The sequence below is a fragment of the Archocentrus centrarchus genome, chromosome 2, assembly GCF_007364275.1.
Source record: "Archocentrus centrarchus isolate MPI-CPG fArcCen1 chromosome 2, fArcCen1, whole genome shotgun sequence".
Taxonomy (NCBI): Eukaryota; Metazoa; Chordata; class Actinopteri; order Cichliformes; family Cichlidae; genus Archocentrus; species Archocentrus centrarchus.
The window spans coordinates 3,315,720-3,340,087 of NC_044347.1; the positions used below are offsets into that span (position 1 = coordinate 3,315,720).

The following is a 24,368-nucleotide window of genomic DNA, read 5'->3' on the forward strand; positions in this document are numbered from 1 at the left end:
GACAGAGACCAAGACCAAGAAACACCAGGACAGGAAGGTAAACAATTAACTGAGACACAACAAACACAAGTAGAGCTAAGGGTGAACGCAGAGACAAGGCAAGACAAGGATGGACTGGAACAAAAAAACCTAGAAATAATGTCAACAACTGTGCTATTGATCAGCTCTTATATTTCTGACAGTAAAGATATATTGAAATAAACAGATATTTTTATTGTTTATTCATTAAAACTTTTAATTATCCACACAGTGAGGAGATAGTGATCATAATAAGTTTGTTTCACTCACTAGAAGTAATCCAAACAAGCAGGACTATCACACAGGTTGAGGTGCTATGATAAAACTTTACAGTCTGAAAATCACAACTTTTATCAGCAGGATCAATAACATACAGAAAGATAATCAGTTTTCTATCAGTCTGCATTTTTCTGTTTTTTATATTTTTAGTTTTTCCCCACTCTTGGGTGCAGCTCTAAATCAGGTATTATTACCGAGACCATCCAGATTTACTGTGTTTGTGTAATTTGTTGCGTATTTCTCCAACAGCCTGCGTGTTTCTCTCACACTGCAGTAATCCCGGCTGTGTCTCGTGGAAGAGAACATGAACCTCCAGCACAATTTTTGAATTCTTTTCAGCCCATTTTCTTCGTCCAGCTGAGTACTCAACATCCCAGGTGTGATGCATCAGCACCAGAATGAGAGGTTTATCACTCTGTGACACTAAAAGACAAAAGAGAGAGACATACGAGACACAGTTCATGGATTTATTCTGTTAGAAAAATTCAGCTGAAAATGTTATGTTACACATAAATTAAAAAAGAAATTTCTCAGTTTCATAACTTTAATAGCTAAACTCAGACAGTAAGACAACAACCTTTGGATATAAATAAAAGGTTTCATAGTGGAGGAAGACCCCCAGATTTAAAGAGACACACTACATGGTTAGTGTTGATTTGAAGTCTATTGGTGGTCACTGTGTTTGGTGACTGGGTGATGAATCTGAGGGTGTATTTGAAATGTGCATGTTCAGTTCATACAGACGAAGACTCAGCTGAAAAAATAGAAGCTGTGCAGAGCAAACAGACATAAATCTGTCTGCTGAGCCTCACTTAGAGGAAGCTGAAAATAAATCACTCACTTCTGTCCTTGGACTCTGCTGATTGCTGGATCTTTTTCCTCCTGATGAGAGATAAAGTTCAGAACTGATACTGAACAGTTTAAAGGTCGATTCTTCAGCCGAACTTTGAGCTGCTCATGATAAATGATGAGTACTAATAAGTAAATGCTAATAAGTAAAAAACCTTTTTTCATATGTAAGTTTAAAAAAGTGTCTTATAATATGATATAATATAATATAATATAATATAATATAATATAATATAATATAATATAATAGCATGATATATTTAAAATACCAGATATTAAAAGTTTTAATAATGGTTTTAATGAATAGTTTTATAAATCTTTTGTATTATTTGTACTGTTAGAGTAGAGAAAATCAGTTTTAGCAGCTTATCAAGGTTTTGGTATTTTAATTTATAACAAAGTATCATCTTCTATAAACGAATCATACTGTAAGCTTTGTCTCCAGCAGCTAAAGTGTCACATGAATGTTATGGAGCAAAAACTTCAATATTTCACTTTGATTTGGTCACAGTGCTCCAACAGCAGAGTCTCTGGTTCAGATCTTTACTCCACTGTCTCTTTATTCTCCATCTCTGACGTGTTACATCAAAGAAAGGAAAAAAATGCCAAAGTAATGAAAATCTTCAGCAAAATAATATTATTAACAATACACATGAAACTGTATTAGTGTGAAAAAAGTGTAAACAAATCAAGTATGTTCCATACGTCCTCATAGCCTCAGTTTGTCTTTACTTTGACCTTCACTCTGACCTTCACCAGCTTCATGATGTCATCACCTGTCACCTGTGTCGGGATATATGGAAATATATCTTTGAAATGAAAGGTCCAGAAGATGACCTCATGAAGCCGGTTGGAGGACAGTGTTAAAACATTTGCCTGATTTTGCTTCATGACGCGTTCTTTCTTCTCCACATAAATCCAGATTTAACAGTTCTGATGTCTGGATTTATTCTAAACTCAATAAACCATAAACACATAGAACCAGAACTTTGAGTCATTGTGTCCTAACATTTGACTTGTAGTATGTTATATTATAACCTTTCTGTCGATGTCTGTCCAGCAAAACTGTGCAGAGCTCCAACACTTCACTCTGGGTAACTGAGATTTTCTGCAGCAAATGTATAGCATCTATAGAGAGAACACACACACACACACACACACACACACACACACACACACACACACACACACACACACACACACACACACACTTATTATAAAACCATCTCACATGTTAAATAACTTTTATATAAGCATTTACTATTTAAAAAAATGTAATCAAAAACGTCTGATTTTATAACCCATCAAGTATGAATAATTGTACATACACTGATACTCCTGTGGTGGTAGCACACACTTCAGCTTCTGACAGACGTCCTGCAGTTTACCTTCATTTACATCTCCAACCATCTACATTTAAGACACATGAAAACATGCAAATACAGAAACTAGCAGAACTGTACATTTACTCAAATACAGTATTTTCTGTAGTACTTTTGTGTCATAGTTTGACTGATGATGTTTGATCTTTACAGATTTGTGATGATGTCCTTCTTACTCAGTAGCTCGAACTCTGGAACACTTTTAGTCTCTGGTATTTCTGACCTTTGTTTTTCTTTCATGTAAGCTAAAACCTAAAATATTTAACTCCTCCACCACTACTACACTAAAATACTGACTCAACATGTTCAGCGGCTCTTCAGGTTCAGAGACCTGTAGAGTAATTTAAAAAGACATTTAAAGAGGTTTGGAGGTAACAGTGAGTATTTCAAGCTCACACATTCAGCTTTAAAGAATTTGTAATGTTCAAATGTTCAAAGGATGGTGGGAAGAAGTTAAGTGGAGGATTTTGTTAGAATAAACTTAAACTCTTAGCATGAACAGAAACTCTGATTGTTATGATGCTATCAAGAAAGAAGGTGTAACTCTGACAGGACCAGTAACCCTGAAGTTCACACTCTTTCTTCACAAGAAGAGTGGACTGAAGTATTAATCTGTATCCACAGTGTAGCAGAAATTAAATCAACTTAAATTTTCAATGTGACGGTAAATGTTGGGGGAGTTCATATTATCAGAACATGATCAGAGGTGGCAAAAGTACTGACATTCTGTACTTTAGTAGAAGTACAAGTACTTGTGTTAAAAACTACTCTGGTAAAAGTTGAAGTACTAGTTCAACTTCTTTACTCAAAAGTATAAAAGTACAGGCTCTGAAATGTACTCAAAGTAAGAAAGTAAAAGTAGCTCTTTGGAGGACGTTTCTACCTGCTATTTTTCTGTAAAGCTAACTGAACCTCATTATATATTATTGTAATAATATAAAATAATACATGAGAATAGAAACGTTATTCCAATCTAAATTGGAATAAATTAATTAAATGAATAATTAATAAATTAATAATTTAATGAATGAATTAATAAATCCTAATGAGTGCACTCAGCTTGAATCTGTTATGTAGGACACAAACTGTGAAAGTGAATTTAACCACAGCTCTGTTCTCTGTGTCCTCCATAGTAGAGGGTGACTGTGCCTCCACCTAAACACCAACATGAGGATACTCAGGGGTTACAGTGGGATTCAGAAGGTGGAGGAACCCTAAGATCAGCTGTAGTGTCTCTGCATGGGGAGAAGAATCACAGCTTTCTATTGTAGCTGCAGTAAATGATGTTGGTGTGCAGGCTGTGATCAGCTGACCTGCTGCTGCTGCTCTCCATCTTTCTCCATGTGAGTGAAGTTGTCGCTCATTCTTTGCTCTCCCTGTAAATACAGCAGCTCTTCTTTTAGCTAGCAGACACACTGTGGAACAAACTGCACACACTTTGTGTGCTGATATTTGTTGAGCATTTAGAAACGTTGCATTTAAAATTACCTGCTGCATGTTATTCTCTTTATGCTCGCTCCTCTTCTGTAGTGCTAGCTAAATGCTGAATTACCTTACTACTTAAGTACAGTAACGAAGTATTTGTACTTTGTTAATTCCCACCTCTGAACATGAGTCAAATTAGAAACACTGATCGGTCTGACTTACTTTCCTGAGAGGAACCAGTTTTGTTTTTGTTGACTTTTAACTGACTGTAAATGAAGTAAATAAATTCCTGACCTCTTTGGGTTGTTGAGCTTCCTGAAGTGATGACCTCTTGGTATCAGGTGACCAGTTATCTGTATCCATAGATATATCTTTACTTGTAGATGCAGGGAGGAGAAAGAGATGCAGATTTAAGGTTTATCTGCCACACCTGAAATTGAATCAATGTGATCACACTACATAATCACAGAGCTAGAATCAGCAGCAGGACATTTTTTAATTAACTCAGTGAGATCTCAGAGGCTCCTCTCAGTCTGATAAACTGATGTTTTAATCCTCTGAGATCACAGCAGAGCTTCCATTTAAGTATTAATATCACAGAAATCTGTAGCCAGCATAAAGGTTCATACAGTCAGCACAGCAGTTTCCTGTGAGGAGAGAAATGTTTACCTGCAGGCTGCTGCTCTACATTTTGTGACACTGTAACTGTGGTGTTAAGTGAATTTTCTGTTTTGCAGTTCCTTATTTTTAAAACTTTGTGATACTTTAAGTATTTAAATTTTGTGTCTTTTATATTGTTCTGTCCTATGTCTGTGCTTGTTGCTGTGATTGGTGTGTTCTACAGCTCTGTTGTTTTTAACGTGCTTTATAAATAAATTGATATGGTATTGTTTGGTATTATCATCTAATTTTTGATAAAATTTGACAAAGAGAGGATTTAAGATTATTTTTAGGGTTTTAAATAATTTCTAAAATTAATAAAATTTCATTACAACTTTTAAAGTTGAAATATAGCATAGAATAAACAAATAAAGTGTGCAACAAATAACACAGTAGCTAACACATCTAAATGATTTCATTATAACTGAGGGTATAGTTGCACGGTGGAAGGAACACTTCAAGGACCCCCTTCACCCCACTGATACGCCTTCTGTAGTGGAAGCAGAGTCTGGAGATGAAGGGAACAACTCGCCCATCATCAAGTAAATTATAAGTATCCAGTTGAAGTGCATTTTATTTTTGTCAGTTCAGTTTTTGTTGTAGTTTTAAACTGGAACATTATTGTGATCTTGAAATATTAAAATAAAATCATTTTATTTATCTATTTATTTATTTTCGTTTCACAATATATGTGTCACTCGCAGTAGCGGCTTCGGGCTTCCGCTAGTATTTGCGGCTCTCACCGTTTTATTTTCTGTGGAAACCGGGTTCAAATGGCTCTTTCCGGATTACAGGTTGCCGACCCCTGGTCTACAGTGATGCAGATGTTGCAGTGGTACTTCGTGGTTTAGAAAGAGCTGAGCAGGAAAGAGTCTACATCCCTATTGTGGATACACTTGGCAGAAATGAGCTTCCTCCAAAAGGTGGCTGGCTTCTCCCTGAGAGAGAGGGTGATGAGTGCAGTTACTCAGGAGGGGCTCAGAATAGGGCTGCTGCCAATTGAGGTGATTGGGGCATCTGACCAGGATGCCTCCCGGGCACCTCTTGGGTCAAGTGTTCCAGGCATGTCCTACCATTAGGAGGCACACTGGGCAGACCCAGGACATGCTGGAGAGATTATATCTCTCGGCTGGCCTGGGAGTCCCTCCGGATGAGCTAGAGGAGGTGGCTGCTGCCCCTCATGACCTGGCCCAGGATAAGTGGGAAAATAAAATGGATGGATGTTGTTTAAAGTTATTTCAGTGACCATTTTGTTTTGTTTTTTCTTTCTTTAACAGAATAGTCCATGCAATTTTGTCCTTCGGCCCACCCACATCTACCTTGTGGTTTACAATAAGTTGCACAACTTCTCAACAGCAACAATCACTTTCACTCTGAGTGTGTGTGTGAGAGAGAGAGAGAAAGCATGAAGTTTTCTCCGCACTCTGACTCTATGGAAGGTCATCAGGGATGGGTTCTGCAGCGGATAGTGATGCAGATTGTACGGCATCATGAGGTTTATAAAAGCAGGAGGATTTTCAGATGATCAGTCCCTCCATCTGCAGCAGAACTACTACCACAACACAATGGGTAAGACTCCATTTTTTGGCATCATTTGTGTGTTTCTTCTTTTTTTAATTGAGCTGATTTCAACCACCTTCCACAGCCTGTAAATTCTGTAGCTCCAACATTTAGTTATCTGCAGTTTACCACAGATGTTTGTGCTTGAACAAATCAGAATTATTTCATTGGCGTCGTTTTGATGCGTTTTGCCCTTCCGTTTACACGACAACGGAGTGAAAACGATGTGTTTCAGAAACAGAGTCCAGAGTGGAGCGTTCTCATGTAAATGCTTTAAACCGGGGTGATTTAAAAACGGGTGACTCGCACATGCGCACTATGGTTGCGACGGCCACAATTTTCCGCTCATGCGCAAATTGATAAACAGTACTCCCAGATTCACGGGCGCTTCTTGTGTTTTTCTTGTGCTTTTACCGTTTTGTAATTCAGCGTTGGGTGCAGCAGCGATCCAACCTCATCACCCACACAAAACCTCTCACATTGGCCGTTTTGTAAGTAATGAACAATTTGCCGCGTTTCCTACTGTGTCCTTCCACGCACGCACGTCTCGCGTAAACAAGCTTTGCAAAGAGAAAACCAACACCAACTTGTGGCCTGGCGTGGGAACTACATCGCCTTCATCGTTTCACGTGTCATCGTGTAAACACAGCGTTTCTGAAACGCCATCGTGTAAACGGAAGGCTGAAACGCATCAAAATGGAAACGGTGTCGTGTAAACGGGGCCTTAGTGTAGTCACAGTGATTATTTCCTTGTAAAATGCAGGTTGTTTCATCTTGCACATGATGTAGCTGCAGCGGTCACTGCTGCGTGTCTTTAGCTTTTTGTCTCCTGCTCTTTGTGTTTTGTCCTGTGTGTTGTTGCTGGGATCTCTGTGCTCCTCTTTTCTCCCCTCTCATTTTAGGAGTTCACTTCCTCTCACGTGTTCATCCACAGCAGCTGGACAATAAAGTTTCCTGTGACCCTGATCCTGCAGCAGATCGCTCTCATTTATTTCCTGCTCTCCTTCAAGCAGAAATGAGGCTGCAGAGGTTTGGAGCAGGCAGAGAAACAGAGTTTGTGCTCCACCTTCTGCCAGCATGCTGAGCTAATGATTAGCTGCTGTTGGTCTCCAAACACTCTCTCACTCTCCTCTCAGCGTGTTCACCATAAAGTGAACAGACACCGAGGAGAGCAGCAGAAGAGCTCATTCAGGAGCTCAGCTGCAGATGAACTGAGCTCACATTAAAGTTAGCTCCTGCTTACCTTTAGATGAAGCTGCAACTCTTTCCAAACACACGAAGAGGCCAGCGAGCACAGAAACGCGCGCTTAACGGCAGACCCACTTTCGGTTAATCTCACTGAACCGGAAGTGGCTGCGAGTGAGCCGGGAGCGCAGCAGGGGGCGCTCCAGAGTCGAGTCTGAGCTCCCAAAGAAATGAATCCAAATCCGTCCTTCCTCCTTTTCCTGATCACTTTACCTTCTGAACGTGCTCGCAGGCGAGAGGGGTTCGATCTGGAGAGAAGGTTCAGTTCTGCACGGTGAGGACGGTAACTAATGAATTTGGATTACTGGATTTACTGAATGGTTCCCCAGTGAGACTGAAGGCTGTTGGAAAAAACAAGCAGCCTGTTCCACAACAACATCTGCATTATCAGGAATTCAGCTCCATAGCGGCCTTGGGCTGGTAATCATATCTCTCCGGGACTATGTGTGATGGTCGCTCTCCCCCTCAGCCCTCTCTGTGATTTATGAAGCTGGATCTGGTGTACCACGGCCGCTGATGAACTTCCATCACTATCAGCGAACTGTTTTGGCTAGGAGCTGGCATCTGGCTCCACAATGCCCCCACCCTCTCGTCTCCGTCTGCATCCCCTCCTGCCCCCGCCCTTACCCAGCATATTGCTATCCTGGCTTTAAATGTGCAAATATGCTTGCTAAGGTGGTTTTTTGGGAACCTGGTAGCACCAGATGACTTTTTTGTTAACCTAACTACCCCATGATGTGTTTGTTTCCTTTTCTGGGGACTGATTGTAGCGGCGGCACCAGTGATAAATGGCAGCGGCTGCGGACACCCATCTCCCCATGTTAGTCTGTCTGTTCTTCTCTGGATGGCTGTTCCGAACGGAATTTCATTATATTATGATGGAATGTCGTTATATAATTTGTTGTATAATGATTTATTTCGTTGTATGTGTAATGACAATAAAGTTCTATTCTATTCATGAGGATGGAAAACGTCATGAGGTGAAGGAAAGGAGTGAAGGAGAGTTGATAAGGAGTTAGGAGGCTCAGTGTGATGTATGAACCTAGAGATGTCCTACCAATACTTACCACAGGGGGGCAGACCGCCACTAGGGCATACAGGGGTTCTGATAGCAACAGTAGCATAATAAACAAATGAGTGAACCAGCAAGAAGTTGTCCTCCATGCTCTGTGTGTCGAGTAATAATGTTTACTTAGTGACACTATAAGGGAGCAACATAACATAAATTGGCGACGAGTCGTGTATTTCGGAATACTTTTCATCGACTGGCTGTGAAAGTTAAGTCAGCTTTGTGCAAGTTTTTGGACCGAAATGAACACCCGCGTTTTTGGATAGCTAATGTGCTGATCAACTATGAGCCAACCATCATCGGAGGGCCCGGGTGCAGCTAGTGTTACATCTGCGGATACAAGGACATCGAGTGCTTCGAGTTCATCTACAGTGCACGTAATCCCAGAAAGACGTATGATGGCTGAAATATATGGACATATGGACATTTTCGATGAGTCTGGTGAGCAATGGGCAACGTATATTGAACGTTTTGAGCATTACGTGGTGGCTAATGACATTCATGAGGCTAAGAAAGTTTCAGTACTGTTCAGTGTGATGGGACCTAAAACGTATGGACTGCTTCGTAGCTTAGTAGCTCCCGTGGCACCTGGCACAATGACTTACAAACAGGCTGTGACTGTGCTTAAAGATCACTTCACACCGAAACCGCTTGTTATAGCCGAGAGGTTCAGGTTCCACAAGCGAAATCAGGGGGAAGGAGAAACGGTAGCACAGTATGTAGCAGTGCTCAAGAAGCTATCGGAACACTGTGAGTTCGGGGCTTACCTAGAGGACGCTCTGAGGGACAGATTTGTTTGCGGATTGAAATGCGAAGCTGTGCAGAAACGCCTTCTGACTGAGGAAAACCTCACGTTCAAGAAAGCTGTTGAACATGCAGTGTCAGCAGAGACAGCAGCACGCGACGTACAGCAGTTAAGTAATTCCCTGAAAGTAAACGCAGTGTTTTCGCAAGGTGAAAAATGCCGCCGCTGTGGGAAGGGAAATCATAGTGATGATGACTGCTGGTACAAAGACCGCGAATGTCACCAGTGCGGGAGGAAGGGCCACACGAAACGAATGTGCAGGAGTAAATCAAAAAGCAGTCATGAAAGAGAACATAAACACAAAGATATTAAGCCTGAACAGAAAAGCCATGCACACAAACGCAGCGTGAAAGATAGAAAGAAAAAGATCCATCACGTCGAGGCGAATGAAAGTGAAAGTGAAGGAACGAAATCGGATAGTGACAGTGACTTGGGACTGTATGCAGTGTCTCAGAAAGGGAAATATTCACGCATATCAGTAGTGCCAACAGTTAACAGAAAGAAAATGGAGATGGAATTGGATACAGGGGCTGCAGTGTCATTGATTCCTTGGGAACTGTACAAACGAAAGCTGTATAAGTTTCCTCTGCAACCCACTGATATCATACTAAAGACATACACAGGAGAGCCTTTGGCACCAGAAGGAGTTGTTAAAGTGCAAGTGGCATTGAACAAGCAACACGCTGTCTTGCCACTGTATGTGGTGAGGGCGGATGCTCCACCATTATTTGGCAGGGAGTGGCTGAGAGCCATTCAACTAAATTGGAGAGACTTAAAGACTGTACATGCAATTGAGTACAGACAGACAGACAGCTTAGAGACAGTGTTAAAGAGACACTCCGCTGTTTTCTCCGATAAGTTAGGCACCATGAGAGGAGTGAAAGCCAGGCTCACTCTAAGACCAAACAGTGTACCCAAATTCTGCCCACCACGCAATGTGCCATATGCTCTTCGACCGCGAGTGGAAGCTGAGCTGACACGCCTCACTGAGCTTGGCGTCATCTCACCTGTGGCGCATAGTGACTGGGCTACGCCAGTGGTGCCCGTGAACAAGAAGGACGGCGCCGTGAGACTCTGCGGGGACTTCAAAGTCACCATCAACCCAGCTCTGCATCGACAAGTACCCAATTCCACGTATTGAGGACTTGTTTGCTTCTCTCGCTGGAGGTCAACGCTTCAGTAAGCTGGATCTATCTAATGCATATCTACAGATGGAAGTAGAAGAGAGCGCCAAGAAGTTGCTGACCATCTCAACACAGAAAGGACTGTTCTGCTTCAACCGCTTGCCGTTTGGTGTAGCGTCATCGCCCGCCTTGTTCCAGAAGGCAATGGACCAGGTGCTCCTCGGACTGCCACACACTCACTGCTACCTGGACGACATACTGGTCAGTGGTCCTGACAAGCAGACACACCTGAAAACTCTGGATGCAGTACTCAGCAGGCTAGAGGAATACGGCCTGCACCTCAAGCAAGAGAAATGTCTCTTCTTCCAGGAATCCGTGGAATACCTGGGCCACATCATCGATGCTGCTGGGCTCCACAAGTCACCGGAGAAGGTACGTGCCATCGTGGAAGCACCAGCACCAGGCGATGTAAGTAAACTTCGATCTTTCCTAGGAATGCTAAACTATTATGGACGCTTTATCCCTGATCTGGCCACTGTGCTAAAGCCGTTGAATGAACTGCTGAACAAAGAAAAGAAATGGCAGTGGACGTCAGCCTGTGCATCAGCGTTCCAGAAAGCCAAAGCACTCCTGGTATCACAAGAGGTGCTCACACACTACAACCCTGAGTTGCCGCTCCGTCTCGCTTGCAATGCTTCACCCTATGGGGTCGGAGCTGTTCTCTCGCATGTCATGCCGGATGGCGATGAAAAACCCATCGCCTATGCATCCAGAACTCTCAGCAAAGCAGAACAAAACTACGCTCAGATTGAGAGGGAGGCGTTAGCGATAGTCTTTGGAGTACGCAAGTTCCACCAGTACCTGTATGGCAATACATTCACGCTACTCACTGACCATCACCCGCTTACAACCATCTTCAGTCCAGTGAAAAGCACACCATCCATGGCTGCAGCTCGCATGCAACGCTGGGCGCTCATGCTTTCCGCTCACAATTACACCATTGAGTACCGAAAGGGGGCCCTACATGCCAACGCTGATGGACTGTCAAGGTTACCGCTCCCTCATGCCCCCAGTGAGAAACAAGGTGCAGTGGAGGTGTTCTACACGTCACAGTTGGACACATTGCCAGTCAGCAACGCCGAGATCAAGCGTCACACCATGTCGGATTCCACCCTGTCCCGTGTCATGGAAATGGTCACAACTGGTCGTTTTCCAGCTGCAAAGGACGCAGGTGAGCTGTCTCCCTATCTCCAGCGCCGCCATGATCTCACTGTGCAGCACGGATGCCTTATGTGGGGGTTGAGAGTGATTGTGCCACCCAAACTGCGCCCCCGGGTGCTGACAGAGCTACACTCAGCACACCCAGGTGTAGTAAGGATGAAGAGCTTAGCTCGTAGCTACGTTTGGTGGCCCAGCATCGACTCCCAGATCGAGCACCAAGCAAAATCGTGCCACTCATGTCAACGAGTGCAGAAAGACCCTGGCCTAGCACCCTTACACCCGTGGATGTGGCCATCCAGTCCTTGGGAACGGATACATGTGGACTTTGCAGGTCCATTTGAAGGGCACATGTACCTGGTCATAGTGGACGCACACTCCAAATGGCCCGAGGTGCACATCATGGATAGCACCACATCCAGCAAAACCATCCAAGTGCTTAGGGGACTTTTTAGTCGCTATGGCATTCCACACAGTCTTGTAAGCGACAACGGCCCTCAGTTCTGCTCTGAAGAATTCAGCACGTTTCTGAAAGCCAATGGAGTTAAACACATTCGCTCAGCACCATACCACCCTGCCTCCAATGGCTTGGCAGAGCGATTTGTGCAAACCTTCAAGCACGCTCTGAAATCTTCCAGAGGAACTACACCAGTGCAGCAGCGTCTGGATACGTTCCTCCTGACCTACCGTAACACCCCCCATGCAACAACCAAGGAAAGCCCTGCAATGCTGTTCATCGGACGCAAGCTGCGTTCTCGACTGGATTTCCTGAAACCAAGTATGGCTGGAACAGTGCACCAGTCACAAGAGGCTCAACAGCAACGACGCCAGCTACACTGTAAACAGAGACAGTTTGAACTTGGTGAGCCAGTGCTCGTGCGTGATTATAGGAGGGGGGAGGATAAGTGGACGCAAGCTGTGGTGATCGAGAAGACCGGACCAGTGTCCTACAAGGTACATGTGGGTACACAAGGGGTCTGGAAGCGTCATGTGGACCAGATGCTGACTCGGCCCGAGTCAGACCCACCAGAGACTGCAGGGAGTTTTCCTGTGAGTTGTCCGCTGTCACTTCCTCAGACAACCACACCTGACCCAAATACACCTCAACAGAAGGAGGATACTGATACAGTGCCACACACACCACATGCACCACCAAAAACACCCAAAACACTCAAGACACCACAGTCCACAGAAATGACACACACAGAACATTCAGAGACAACAGGGACTGTACGACGATATCCTGTGAGGATCACACGTCCGCCGGTACGTTACAGGGATCAGTAAACTTAACAACCACAAAAAAAAAAAAAAGAAAAAAAAAAAGAGTTGAACAATGTTGACATTCCAAGATGTTGTAAAAAAAAAAAAAAAGAAAAGAAAAAGTTGAAGAATGTTTAAGAATGTTTGCTCTTGTAGAATGTTGTTAAATGGTTCTGAGTTTTGATATTTGAAGTGATTATAAGCTGTGACATAACTCTCCTATTTTCTGGTAATGTTGTGGAGAAGTAAAGAAAGAAATAATCTCATGTAGTTTAAAAGGGGATATAATGTCTTACGTTTGTTTCCGAAGAAATGTTTTTGTTACTGACAACAAATCTTAGTGGGGAGGAGATATGTGATGTATGAACCTAGAGATGTCCTACCAATACTTACCACAGGGGGGCAGACCGCCACTAGGGCATACAGGGGTTCTGATAGCAACAGTTGCATAATAAACAAATGAGTGAACCAGCAAGAAGTTGTCCTCCATGCTCTGTGTGTCGAGTAATAATGTTTACTTAGTGACACTATAAGGGAGCAACATAACAGACCGCATCGGTCAGCATGTTGAAAGGAAGGAAGTCAGCCATGAACCTGGCTGACTGTCTGACTCTCTCTCCTTCACGTGATCATCACACACATTAGGAACAGCTTCCCCAGGAAGTAAGAAAGGGAGTAAGAAAGGCGCCTCTTGAATGATATGGCACTATGAGTATTATATTTGAATAAACACTGAATAGGTGTGTTACAATCACCATGTCTTTGGCAAGTGACGTCATCTGAGCTCACCTGATTGCTTTTTGACATGTTGAACGTCACTAGCCGCTGATTGCACATTTGGAGGTATATGGATGCCTAGTTTCATGTTTCAATTTAAAAAAGGAGATCAGAGAGATTAATTGGCTGTAACTTAATTATTTTAGGGGCTATTGATATGGTTTAGTTGTCAAAATTAATCATTTTCCATGCTCTCGTTATCTGCACAGGTTTCAGATATAAGTAGAAATAATGACATTTTTTGTAACATACAATGTTACAAAAACAGCTCCATTATTGAAAGTCCAAAATTCAGTTAAACAACAGCTGTTATTGGCACACAGCAGGTTTGGTGCAAGACATGAAACTGTGTTTCAGTCGTCTTAAATACTCTGAACTGAACTGTCAGCTGATTCGGTCTGAATGAAGCAGTGAAGTGGTTCAAACGTCATCAGTGACGTCAACTGAAGCAAGCTCCGACCCACTGCTTAAAGATAAGCAGTGGGATAAGTAACCAATAGGTTACTTATTGGTTACTTATTGGTTACTTATCATGTTCAAAGTGTGTTTCGAAGCCTCTGTGTCAGCTCCGGTCCAGACTCGGTAATCCTTAAGTGTTTGTTCTCCTCTCGTGGCAGGCCTCTCCTCTAACTCCAGATGATTTGAGTGACAGGAAACAAGCAGCAAACCAAACCAAATAAGCACAGCAACAATAACACACTTGGTACGGGAGCCAGCAACACTAACTGTGATACAGTAAGCAATCCAGCAAAGACTACTGGCAGCTCGCCCGCTTAAATAGTGGTCTTGATGAGATCATTAGGAACAGGTGAATCGCCAGGTGGAAGAGTGCCCAGAGGACAGAGACCAGAACTGTGCCCACCCGCTGAACCACCATCCATGAGACAACACAAGAGAGGACAGAGAGAACAAGAACTGGTAGGACACACACAGGAAGACCAAGCGTCAAATTAAGCTTAAAAAGTCCTTGACCATCGGTTTGTCAGGACAGCACATGTACATTAAAATCTCCAGTAACAAGGACCCAGTCATGTTTAGGCATCATTTCAGGTAATAATTCAGAAAAGCCATTTTAATAGTCCTTAATGTATTTAGGTGACAGATGACAACACACAGCACTGAGTGAGAGCAACCCAGTTTAAAAAAAGCTCAGCTCAGTGTCCAAACTTGGTACTGTAAATGCCTCAAATTAAAAGCTGGCATGTCAGTCTTTTGCCCAAATGTTTTGAGTCTCCAGTAAAAATAAGGGGATTGGCCTCACTGTTCCAATACTTTGGAGAGGAGTGGAAATCCAGAATTCAACAGTTGTTAGGCATATTAGAGAATTACTGTGTTTCACTCATTCTCACATACAGCACGATACAAGGTCTTGAATAATCAGGCCCCACCTTGTCTTAAAGACACGACCATAGCACTGCACTTCACTCTCAGACTGTAGGGTTACTCAGGGCTGCTGAGGCCTTTTAGAGTCCTCAAACCTGTCCTCCTGTTTGATAAGACTCACCAACACGAAGGTTCAACAGCCTTTCATCAGAAGGCTGTCGGAGCAGCACAAACAGTCATTGTCTAACATGCCTAACAACTGTCACAGGTCCCATTTTATATTTAGCATTACTAACTCAGTAGTTACTCCTCCCTGTGCTGCTCCTCTTGTATTTGCTCAGGTAACATATGAACCTGTGTCCTTTCAGTGCTGGCTGATGTAGCTAGCCACTTGAAAAAAGCTCAGCATCAATAAGATGTGTGTTAATAGTCTCTCCCAGCTACTCTCTTGGCTGAAAACTGCATCGTTTCCTCAGCTATTCCTCCTGCAACCAAAGGTCAACAACACAGGCAAATTCCAAAGCAGTGGCTGAAAGCCCCTGGAATCCTTCCACTGAGAAACACACAGAGCAGCTTTTGTATCACACACCCACAAAGAAATGACTCAGGATGAAACTCATCTTGTTTTAGTTTCGGTTTCAACGTTTCCTGCTGGAGTTTATTTTATAAATTCTGATCAGCAGCAGAAACAAAGTGTGGCAGTGTGCACAAATATGGATACAAATTAAAAGAGATTTGTCTGCTGTTGTGTCTCATGTCTGTGTGTTATTGATGAGCTCTCTGTACAGTAGCTAACACCTGTTGTTTGTTTTGTGGTGAAAATCCCACTGCAGGGTTTTAGATTTAAAAATATAGAACTACACAGTGAGGAAAAAAATAGTCAGAGCCTCTGTTTCATTGGCAAAGTAGTGACAACTGCTGATGTTGTTTTAGGTCAAGGTTCTGCATTTTTCCCCTTCATAATTTAGTAACATGAAGTTTTTAAAGCCAGAAAGAATTCTGGCAAACTGTCAGGCAACTCAGGAGGGGAAAGCAGTGCTCCAATCACGCGGTCTATAGTGTGGGTGGGGTGCTGCTGACTTCAACTGAGGCTATAGTCACACGGTGGAAGGAATACTTCGAGGACAGTAAATATAAGCTGCACTGTCAGAACTGATGTGTTGGAAGCAGGGGCGGTTCTAGGGGCGGGGCCACAGGGGCATTGGCCCCATCTGAAATCTGATTGGCCCCCTGAAGTGCCCCTGTCCTGTCACTCATCTGTCCTTTATCCAAGAGTGAGGATCAAATTATAGGTGGATGCAATTCCATGCCGAAACACCAGTAGCGCGAATGAGCCAAATAGGAATGTCCAGCATGAATAAAGCTTACAGAAGAAAAAGAAGATCTGAACGATCTCGTGGAGAAAGTTTTTTAACCGACAACCAATGCCAGTGTATATTTTGAGGAATTTGTCGATAATGATAAGTCATAAATTCTTTTTTACTCACAGCTGTCACACAGCGTAAGTCTGACAAACATTAAATTAAGAAGCAAAGTTAGTTAAGAGTAATGTTAACTGAGGCCCTGCTTGTGTTTGGACATGAATGTTAGCATTTCGCTAATTCATGTACTTCTTTGTAATTTGCATTTGTGTGTTAACATTAACTATAATGTCTGGCAGTCATAGAGAAGAATATGAACAGAAAGGGTCAGTCTCAGGAGGGAATTCAGCAGTTTTTGAGCAAGAGTGAGTCTGCAGCTGAAAATGAGCAGGGTGAGAGGAGGGAGAGAGCAGCAGGACACAGTAGACCAGAGGCTGGTCAGGAGCAGAGCACCTCCAGCCCCTTTTCATCAGGTCAGAAATCATTTAGGGAGAGCAACAACAGTTAATGCTGTAATGTATGAAATGTCTGATATTGTTATTTAGTAAAATGGCACATAAGTTCACTGAATTCTTACAACTCATGGTGATAAGATTTACCATAACTTTAATGTAATGGCTTTAATTTTTATTGGTCCGTATATCACCACATCTACCACAAATACTTGGCCCCTCTATGAATACTGTGGCCCCTTGATGGCCCCTTATTCAGAAAAATCCTAGATCCGCCACTGGTTGGAAGCTGAAGGCTGCATATTCAACTGCTACCTGTGCATTGGTCCAGTTGACAATTTCTTTTTTATACTTGGAGAAAGAGCTTCATAGAGTTGGACTTTGATTTGACCCAAAGATAGATGCAATTGTGACGGTGTGGTCAAGGCCCTTTTTCCGATGTTTAAGTAAATTGCTGCGACAATGCCACCGGAGGGAATTTCACCCTCTGAAAAGTCTTACTTTTAAATGTAGAAAATAAAAAAAACAAACACCTTAATAATTGCACAGGTTCAAAATTATACACTGGGACAGAGATATAGTTCTAGATTAACAGTTTCTTTATTTGTCAAAAATGGGCATAAAACCATAAAACCAGAAATAAAACTACAATAATAAGGGCTCACGCAACCGCAAAATAAACAAAAATAAATAAACCCAAGAGATAAAAGCCAAGCTAGACTTACCAGTAGCAGGGGACCTTCACAACAAAAAGAAAAAAACAAATAATCCCAGCGATACACACACGCAAGGATCTCACCCCAAGTGCAGCACAGCAACCGTGACCACAAACTGGACAAAACCCCACCACCAAGAAGGGCCCACACTGCTACTGGCTCGTCGCTGTCCAGTCACACCTAAAGCCAAAGACAAGAAAAAAAATATAAACAAAAGCAAATAGAAACACTCACAATGAGGTGTGATAATCACACAAATGAGCACCTTATAACAACAATTTGGACAAAGGATAAAAATTAAAAAAATAAAAAATAATTCTAAAATGCCCAGTATAAAACCAACAAATAATAGTTAAAAAAGGACGCCAAGCTAAATTAGATACCACCACTGCATCACAGTCAGTTCCGGTATAATGTGTCAAACTGAAGCGATATACTTAGTCCAGGTGGGTGCGAATCCGTTAGCGAGGCGTGGCAAAACAGCCCTCAGTAGGCAAAACAGCCCTCAGTAGGCAAAACAGTCCTCAGTAGGCAAAACAGTCCTCAGTAGGCAAAACAGCCCTCAGTAGGCAAAACAGCAGGCTGGTTATAGGGGAAAATCACTGCGGTCATGGGTGAAGCATGCAGTAGGAATAGTAAGCTGCAACAGGTGCTGATAACCTGTTTACAAAGCTGGGAATCCAGAAAGGCAGGTTTGTAGATATACCACCACGCTAACAGTCAAGGCTCTTATATCCGGCAGCTACACTGTCGTATTCACACGAGGAATTAACACCATTCGACCAGCTGCTCTGTTACTTCCACACTTTAGACAAAGGAATAATCCAACTCGCAAGCCGCATGCCTTTATCCTAAGGGACGCCACTTTGCAATCAACCACAGGTGTGGTATGACGTCACGTAGAGAGCAAGCGAGAGGAGAGAGAAACAGGGAGCGATCACTCACCGTAACCCAGGTCGGCCACATCTACCCCCTACTTTTGAATCGCCGCCCCGGCGATTGATCATCCAAAACTAACACCAAGGCCTAAAAATTGACCTCTGGGTGCTAGCAATCGATGCCGAAGATGACGGCACATTCACTTGCGAGCCGACCGACCTTGGGAGGTGATGAACATTAGAATGTTGGCCTGCTGTAGTTCGTGCAGACCGTCGCGAGGGTAATTCACTGGCTCCCCCTTGCTCCGCAAGGGGTAAGGGGGAACAATGTACCTGTTGAGCTGGCATGTCAGATGTAGGCAATGGCTTGGGGACCACCGGGGTAGTGGGGCTTGTTGGTTTAGGTACAACAGGTTGTTGCGGAACCCTTGACACCAACAACACCACATCATCCTCACTACCTGAATCCGGTTCGCTGTCAGCCACTGCCGGTGGGATCTCCGGGGAAAGCACAGATGAACCTGGACCCACCTGCGCTTTTAACATGTCCCGATGGACCTGTCGAACCTTACTCGGGTCCCCCACTGGGGCAACGGTGTAAACAGCCCCATCGCCCTGAGGTGCCTTCATGACCTGATGTAAAACAGAACTCCAGGCATCCTAAATTTTGTGCCGACCTCGCACACCATGGTCGCGCAGATAAACCAATGTACCAACCGCCAACGATGCAGCATGCACTCTTTGGTCATGGTGTTCTTTGCGTCGAGCAGCAGCTGCGGACAACCGTTCACGGGCCCCTGCCAAGGCAATATTCAGCCGAGTGCGATGTTCTGGTACCCAATCCTGTACCTCTCCTGGCACGGGATCCTGAACTCGACCCAGCAGGAAGTCAACAGGGAGCCTTGGTTCCCTGCCATCAGCAGAAAAGGTGATTCACCTGTACTCTGATGGGGGGGACTGTTATAACAAAACAGCACATGTGGTAAACACGACGCCCAGTCCCGCTTCCGAGAAGAGGGAAGGGTGCGCAGCAAATCATGGAGGGTCCGGTTAAACCTCTCACACTGCCCATTTCCAGCTGGATGATAAGGGGTGGTACGAGATTTGTCTACCTGATACAGCTCGCATAGCTGTCTGATCAGGGAACTCTCAAAGTTCCGCCCTTGGTCGGAATGAATCCGACTAGGAACCCCAAATTTGAAGAACCATTCATGCATCAAAATTTGGGCTACCATGGAAGCCCGCTGATCTCGAGTGGGAACAGCAACCGTGTATTTACTGAATACATCGGTGATTACCAACACGTGTTCAAATCCATCATGAGAGGGTTCCAGGACAGTGAAGTCCATAGCCACAATCTCATTGGGTCTTGCTGCTAATAGGTGGCCCGTGTAGCTATGTGACCCAGATCCTACCCTTTTGGCTACTTGACAGCGCTCACACCTCTGGACCCATTGCTTAATGTCAGAAGACATGCCGGGCCAGTAACAGCGCTGCCTAACCAACTCAGAAGTGCGCTCTACACCCTGGTGTCCATGGTCATCATGCAACCATTTCAACATCTGTGACCTAAGCACTTCAGGGAGGACCAACTGCAGGCACTCCTCGCCCCCGTCTGAACGCCAAGTCTGGCGACACAGCACCCCATCCCTCTCTGCCAACCGATCCCATTGCCTCAACAAAACCAGTACAAGCCCAGGAACCTGCCGTCTCTCCTCTGGAGAGGGAGGCACCTGCCACTTCCAAAAGATCAAGAAATCCTTCAGCGAGGGGTCGTCTTCCTGCAACACCTGAAGCTCAGCAGGGGAAAGGGAAGGGAAGGCTGAAATGGCCGACTGCATGGTCGGAAGCATTGGTCCCGGACAAGGAGCCTGCTGAAAGAGAGCAGGAACCGGCAACCCAGGAACTGCAGACTCTGCCATCTCCTGGCCAGACTTGCACTGGCGAAAAAGCGCATCAGCGTTTTTATTGCTGCGGCCTGGTCGATACTTTATCTCAAAATCAAAGAGTGCCAGTTGGGCTGCCCACCGATGTTCAAGAGCACCCAGCTTAGCCGTCTGAAGATGACTCAAGGGATTATTGTTGGTGAAGACCGTGCACTTATGACCCAGCAAGTATTCACGAAACTTTTCGGTCACGGCCCACTTGAGCGCCAGGAATTCCAGCTTCATAGAGCTGTAGTTGGTCATGTTGCGCTCAGTGGGCCGCAGGCCCCGACTGGCGTAAGCCACTGGCCTAACCCCATTCTCAGTTTCCTGAGAAAGAACGGCGCCCAGGCCATTATGGCTAGCATCGATCTCCAACACAAAAGGTTGTTTGAAGTTGGCATAAGCTAGCACTGGGGCTGACACCAACCGGGCCTTGAGAGCCTCAAAACTCTCCTCGCACTGTGGTGTCCAGGCTTCACTCAGAGCCTGCCCCGAACCCTTCCTTGATTTCGTGCCATCTATAGCAGCGACCAACCTATGCAGAGGGGCAGCCAACATGGCAAACCTCTCCAAAACAAAACGGCGGTAATAGCTGGCGAAGCCCAAAAAGGAACGCAAAGTGGTTACACTTGTGGGATGAGACCACTTTGCCACTGCCTCAATCTTAGCGGGGTCTGTAGCAACTCCCTCCCTAGAAATCACATGACCCAAATACTTCACCTCTCGCTGGAAAAAGGCGCATTTCTCGAGCTTAACCTTAAGTCCCTCCTGTTGAAGTTGGGCCAAGACAACCTCTAGCCGCTGCAGATGTTGGGATACCGTGGATGAATAGATGATAATATCATCCAAGTATAGCAGCAGCGACTGACACTGCTGGTCCCCAAACAGCCGTTGCATCAACCGCTGGAAGGTACTGGGAGCGTTGCACAGCCCAAATGGCATGCGGTTCCATTCGAACAATCCAAAGGGCGTACAAAACGCGGTCTTTGGTTTGTCTTGTTCAACAACTGGAACTTGGTTGTACCCACTGGCCAGATCGAGAGTAGAGAACCAACGAGCTCCAGCCAGTGCGTCCAGGCTCTCTTCAATACGGGGCAAGGGAAATGCGTCTTTTCTGGTCTTGCTGTTAAGCAGCCGGTAGTCTACGCACAAGCGCAGGCTACCATCTTTTTTACGGACCAGGACAATTGGAGAGGCATAAGGGCTACTACTTTCCCTAATCACCTGGGCTTCCAGAAGCTGGTTGATATGAGCCCTGACGGCCTCATAATCTGAAGGTGGGATTCGCCGGTATGGTTGCCGAACAGGGGTGTCATCAAGTAGCGGTATCTCATGTGAAATGAGGGTTGTACAGCCCAAGTTCCCATCCCCGCTGGAGAACACGGAGTTGTACCGCTGCAAACAAGATTTTACCTCCTGTTGCTCTGACCTGGTCAAGACAGACAAATCCACTTCCTCAATTTTATCCTGACAAGAAGTGGAAGCAGCCTGCGTGAAAACTGTGGCAAGGGGCCCCTGCTCCTCACTAACCCCTGCCGGGAGGCTAACAGCCTGTACCTTGCTTAGCGCCCCGAGGTTAGTGCGCGGGTGCAGAAAGGCTTCGGCTGTCCCCACGTTGGTCACAGGGAGGTATACCGTACCTCTGGTCACCGGTACAAGACACGGGGAAGCAAGTAACCCAGCTGGCAATCCTGACCCCAAAGGTTCAAACAGGACAGTCTTGCCTGAAAACTGCTCAGCGCAAGTGGTGGCTACCAACTTCATAGTTCCTCCTGGGATGCACACTGTTCGGGGACCTCGTACCTTAATGGTCCCAACTGGGTCCCTTGGAACTTGCACCTCCGCCTGATGACATTGCTGCAGGGCCTCCACAACTGATTCTGGAGCCTGGGATACAGCACATGAATGAAACAATGCTGGACCATGCTCCCCAAATAGCTCCTTGTAACACCGGCGAATGACATTCATCCCCAAGATTCCAGGGGCAGACACCACACCAGGGGGGTCCTTTACTATCAGAACCCCACAGCCAGACATCACCTTACCACAAAGTGACACACTGAGCTCCAAATAGCCAACATAGGGAATAGCCAAGCCATTGGCAGCCCGAAGCTGTAACCACTGGCAAGACTGCAAACACTCCTGTCCCCAGGGGGCAAAATGCTCCAGAAAGAAGCTTTCGGTCACAGTAGAGACCATCGAGCCCGTATCTATTAGACATTGGACAGCTACCCCCCCCTAACAAAACATTCATCGTTGGACACGATGACATTAGGTTGCTCAGCCGTTTTTCTATGGAGCCTAGGGACCCCCCACTGAACCGTGGCTCATCAGCTCAGTGGGCGTCAGTTTTCCGACGACCCAGCAGAAGAGCGCGGGTCTACAGAGTTACCCGAAGTACCAGCCATTGCACCCACACGAACATGGCGTGATACACGCTCCCCATCGCACTCCCTAGCGAAATGCCCGGGCTGCTGACACCGCCTGCAAATCACCGGCCCCTTTAACACAGGCCGGCTAGGTGTCCGTGAACGTTGCAGAGAAGCCACTGTCTGAGTAAGCTGCTGCAACTGTTCCTGCTGGTGTTTTAACAGCTCCCGGAGCTCACCTAGCTCTGAATTAACGGGACGGAGCGGAGCGTGACCTGAGCTGCCCTGTACCCCACACTGGAAGCCACATGCTACGGGGAGTGGGTGGTGATGTTCCTGGAGGGAATGGAACCAACCGGGTCAGAGAGGGCAGCCACGGCCCCATCTACTCCTACACTTTTTTCCTGAAGAAGCTGTTCCTTATCAGCTTGCAGCTTTGCAACCAAGTCTCTAAGCTGCTGTAATTCTTCCTCCATATTCAATCATAAAAAAAAAAAAAAAAACAGGGGGAGGGGGGAAATTACCTCAAACTCAAGTACACACCCACCCCTCAGACCAGATACTGCTGTTTTGCCTAAAGTCAGAAAAAAAAAGTTTTAGTTTATTAAAATTGCAAACAAAGAAAACAAATAGATGGCACAATAAATCACAGAACCAATTCTCTGTCCCCAAGGTGTATCCTGAATGTGACGGTGTGGTCAAGGCCCTTTTTCCGATGTTTAAGTAAATTGCTGCGACAATGCCACCGGAGGGAATTTCACCCTCTGAAAAGTCTTACTTTTAAATGTAGAAAATAAAAAAACCAAACACCTTAATAATTGCACAGGTTCAAAATTATACACTGGGACAGAGATATGGTTCTAGATTAACAGTTTCTTTATTTGTCAAAAATGGGCATAAAACCATAAAACCAGAAATAAAACTACAATAATAAGGGCTCACGCAACCGCAAAATAAACAAAAATAAATAAACCCCAAGAGATAAAAGCCAAGCTAGACTTACAAGTAGCAGGGGACCTTCACAACAAAAAGAAAAAAACAAATAATCACAGCGATACACACACGCACCGATCTCACCCCAAGTGCAGCACAGCAACCGTGACCACAAACTGGACAAAACCCCACCACCAAGAAGGGCCCACACTGCTACTGGCTCGTCGCTGTCCAGTCAGAAGAATCTTGATTGGACTGATTAAATATAAATGCTAATACACCTGACAAGAGCATCATTGACAAACCAAAGATGAGATCAATTATTAATATCAATAACCATGGATCAATAGATTATGGGGATGTGAAATAACTTGGTGTGTTCTGATTTATGTGTGTAATGGTGATCTTATATCTCATGCTTAAAACACAACTCAACAAACATTTGCTTCCTTCATTGCAATATGACAGATTCTCTTACTGTACCATGAACTGCATAAATGATGTTTGCACAGCCAAATTCCAAAGTGGAGCTGGAAAGCTTCTGGAGTCCTTTTGCCAGGAAACACACTGAGCAGCTTTTGTTGCACACACTGACGAGGAGATGACTCAGAATGAAACTCATCTTTTAGTTTCAGATTCAACTTTTGCTGCAAAAACCTGTAACATCATCAAAAAACAGTACAAATAATGAAGAACGAATATGTTTCTCTGACTTTTTCATCTTAAGTAAACTA

The 24,368-nt window shown here is 44.6% G+C and overlaps 1 protein-coding gene and 1 pseudogene across 1 annotated transcript in view; both read left to right on the plus strand.

The window, feature by feature from the left end:
• The first annotated feature begins 10,012 nt into the window (after positions 1-10,012).
• LOC115795384 (uncharacterized protein K02A2.6-like) lies at positions 10,013-12,928 on the plus strand (annotated as a pseudogene).
• A 1,520-nt stretch (positions 12,929-14,448) lies between these two features.
• LOC115794027 (hydroperoxide isomerase ALOXE3-like) overlaps positions 14,449-24,368 on the plus strand; it is a 30,838-nt gene continuing 20,918 nt past the window's right edge. Inside the window, exon 1 of the mRNA XM_030749262.1 lies at positions 14,449-14,592. The gene's annotated coding sequence lies outside the window, so the exon portion shown is untranslated. The remainder of the gene's footprint in view (positions 14,593-24,368) is intronic.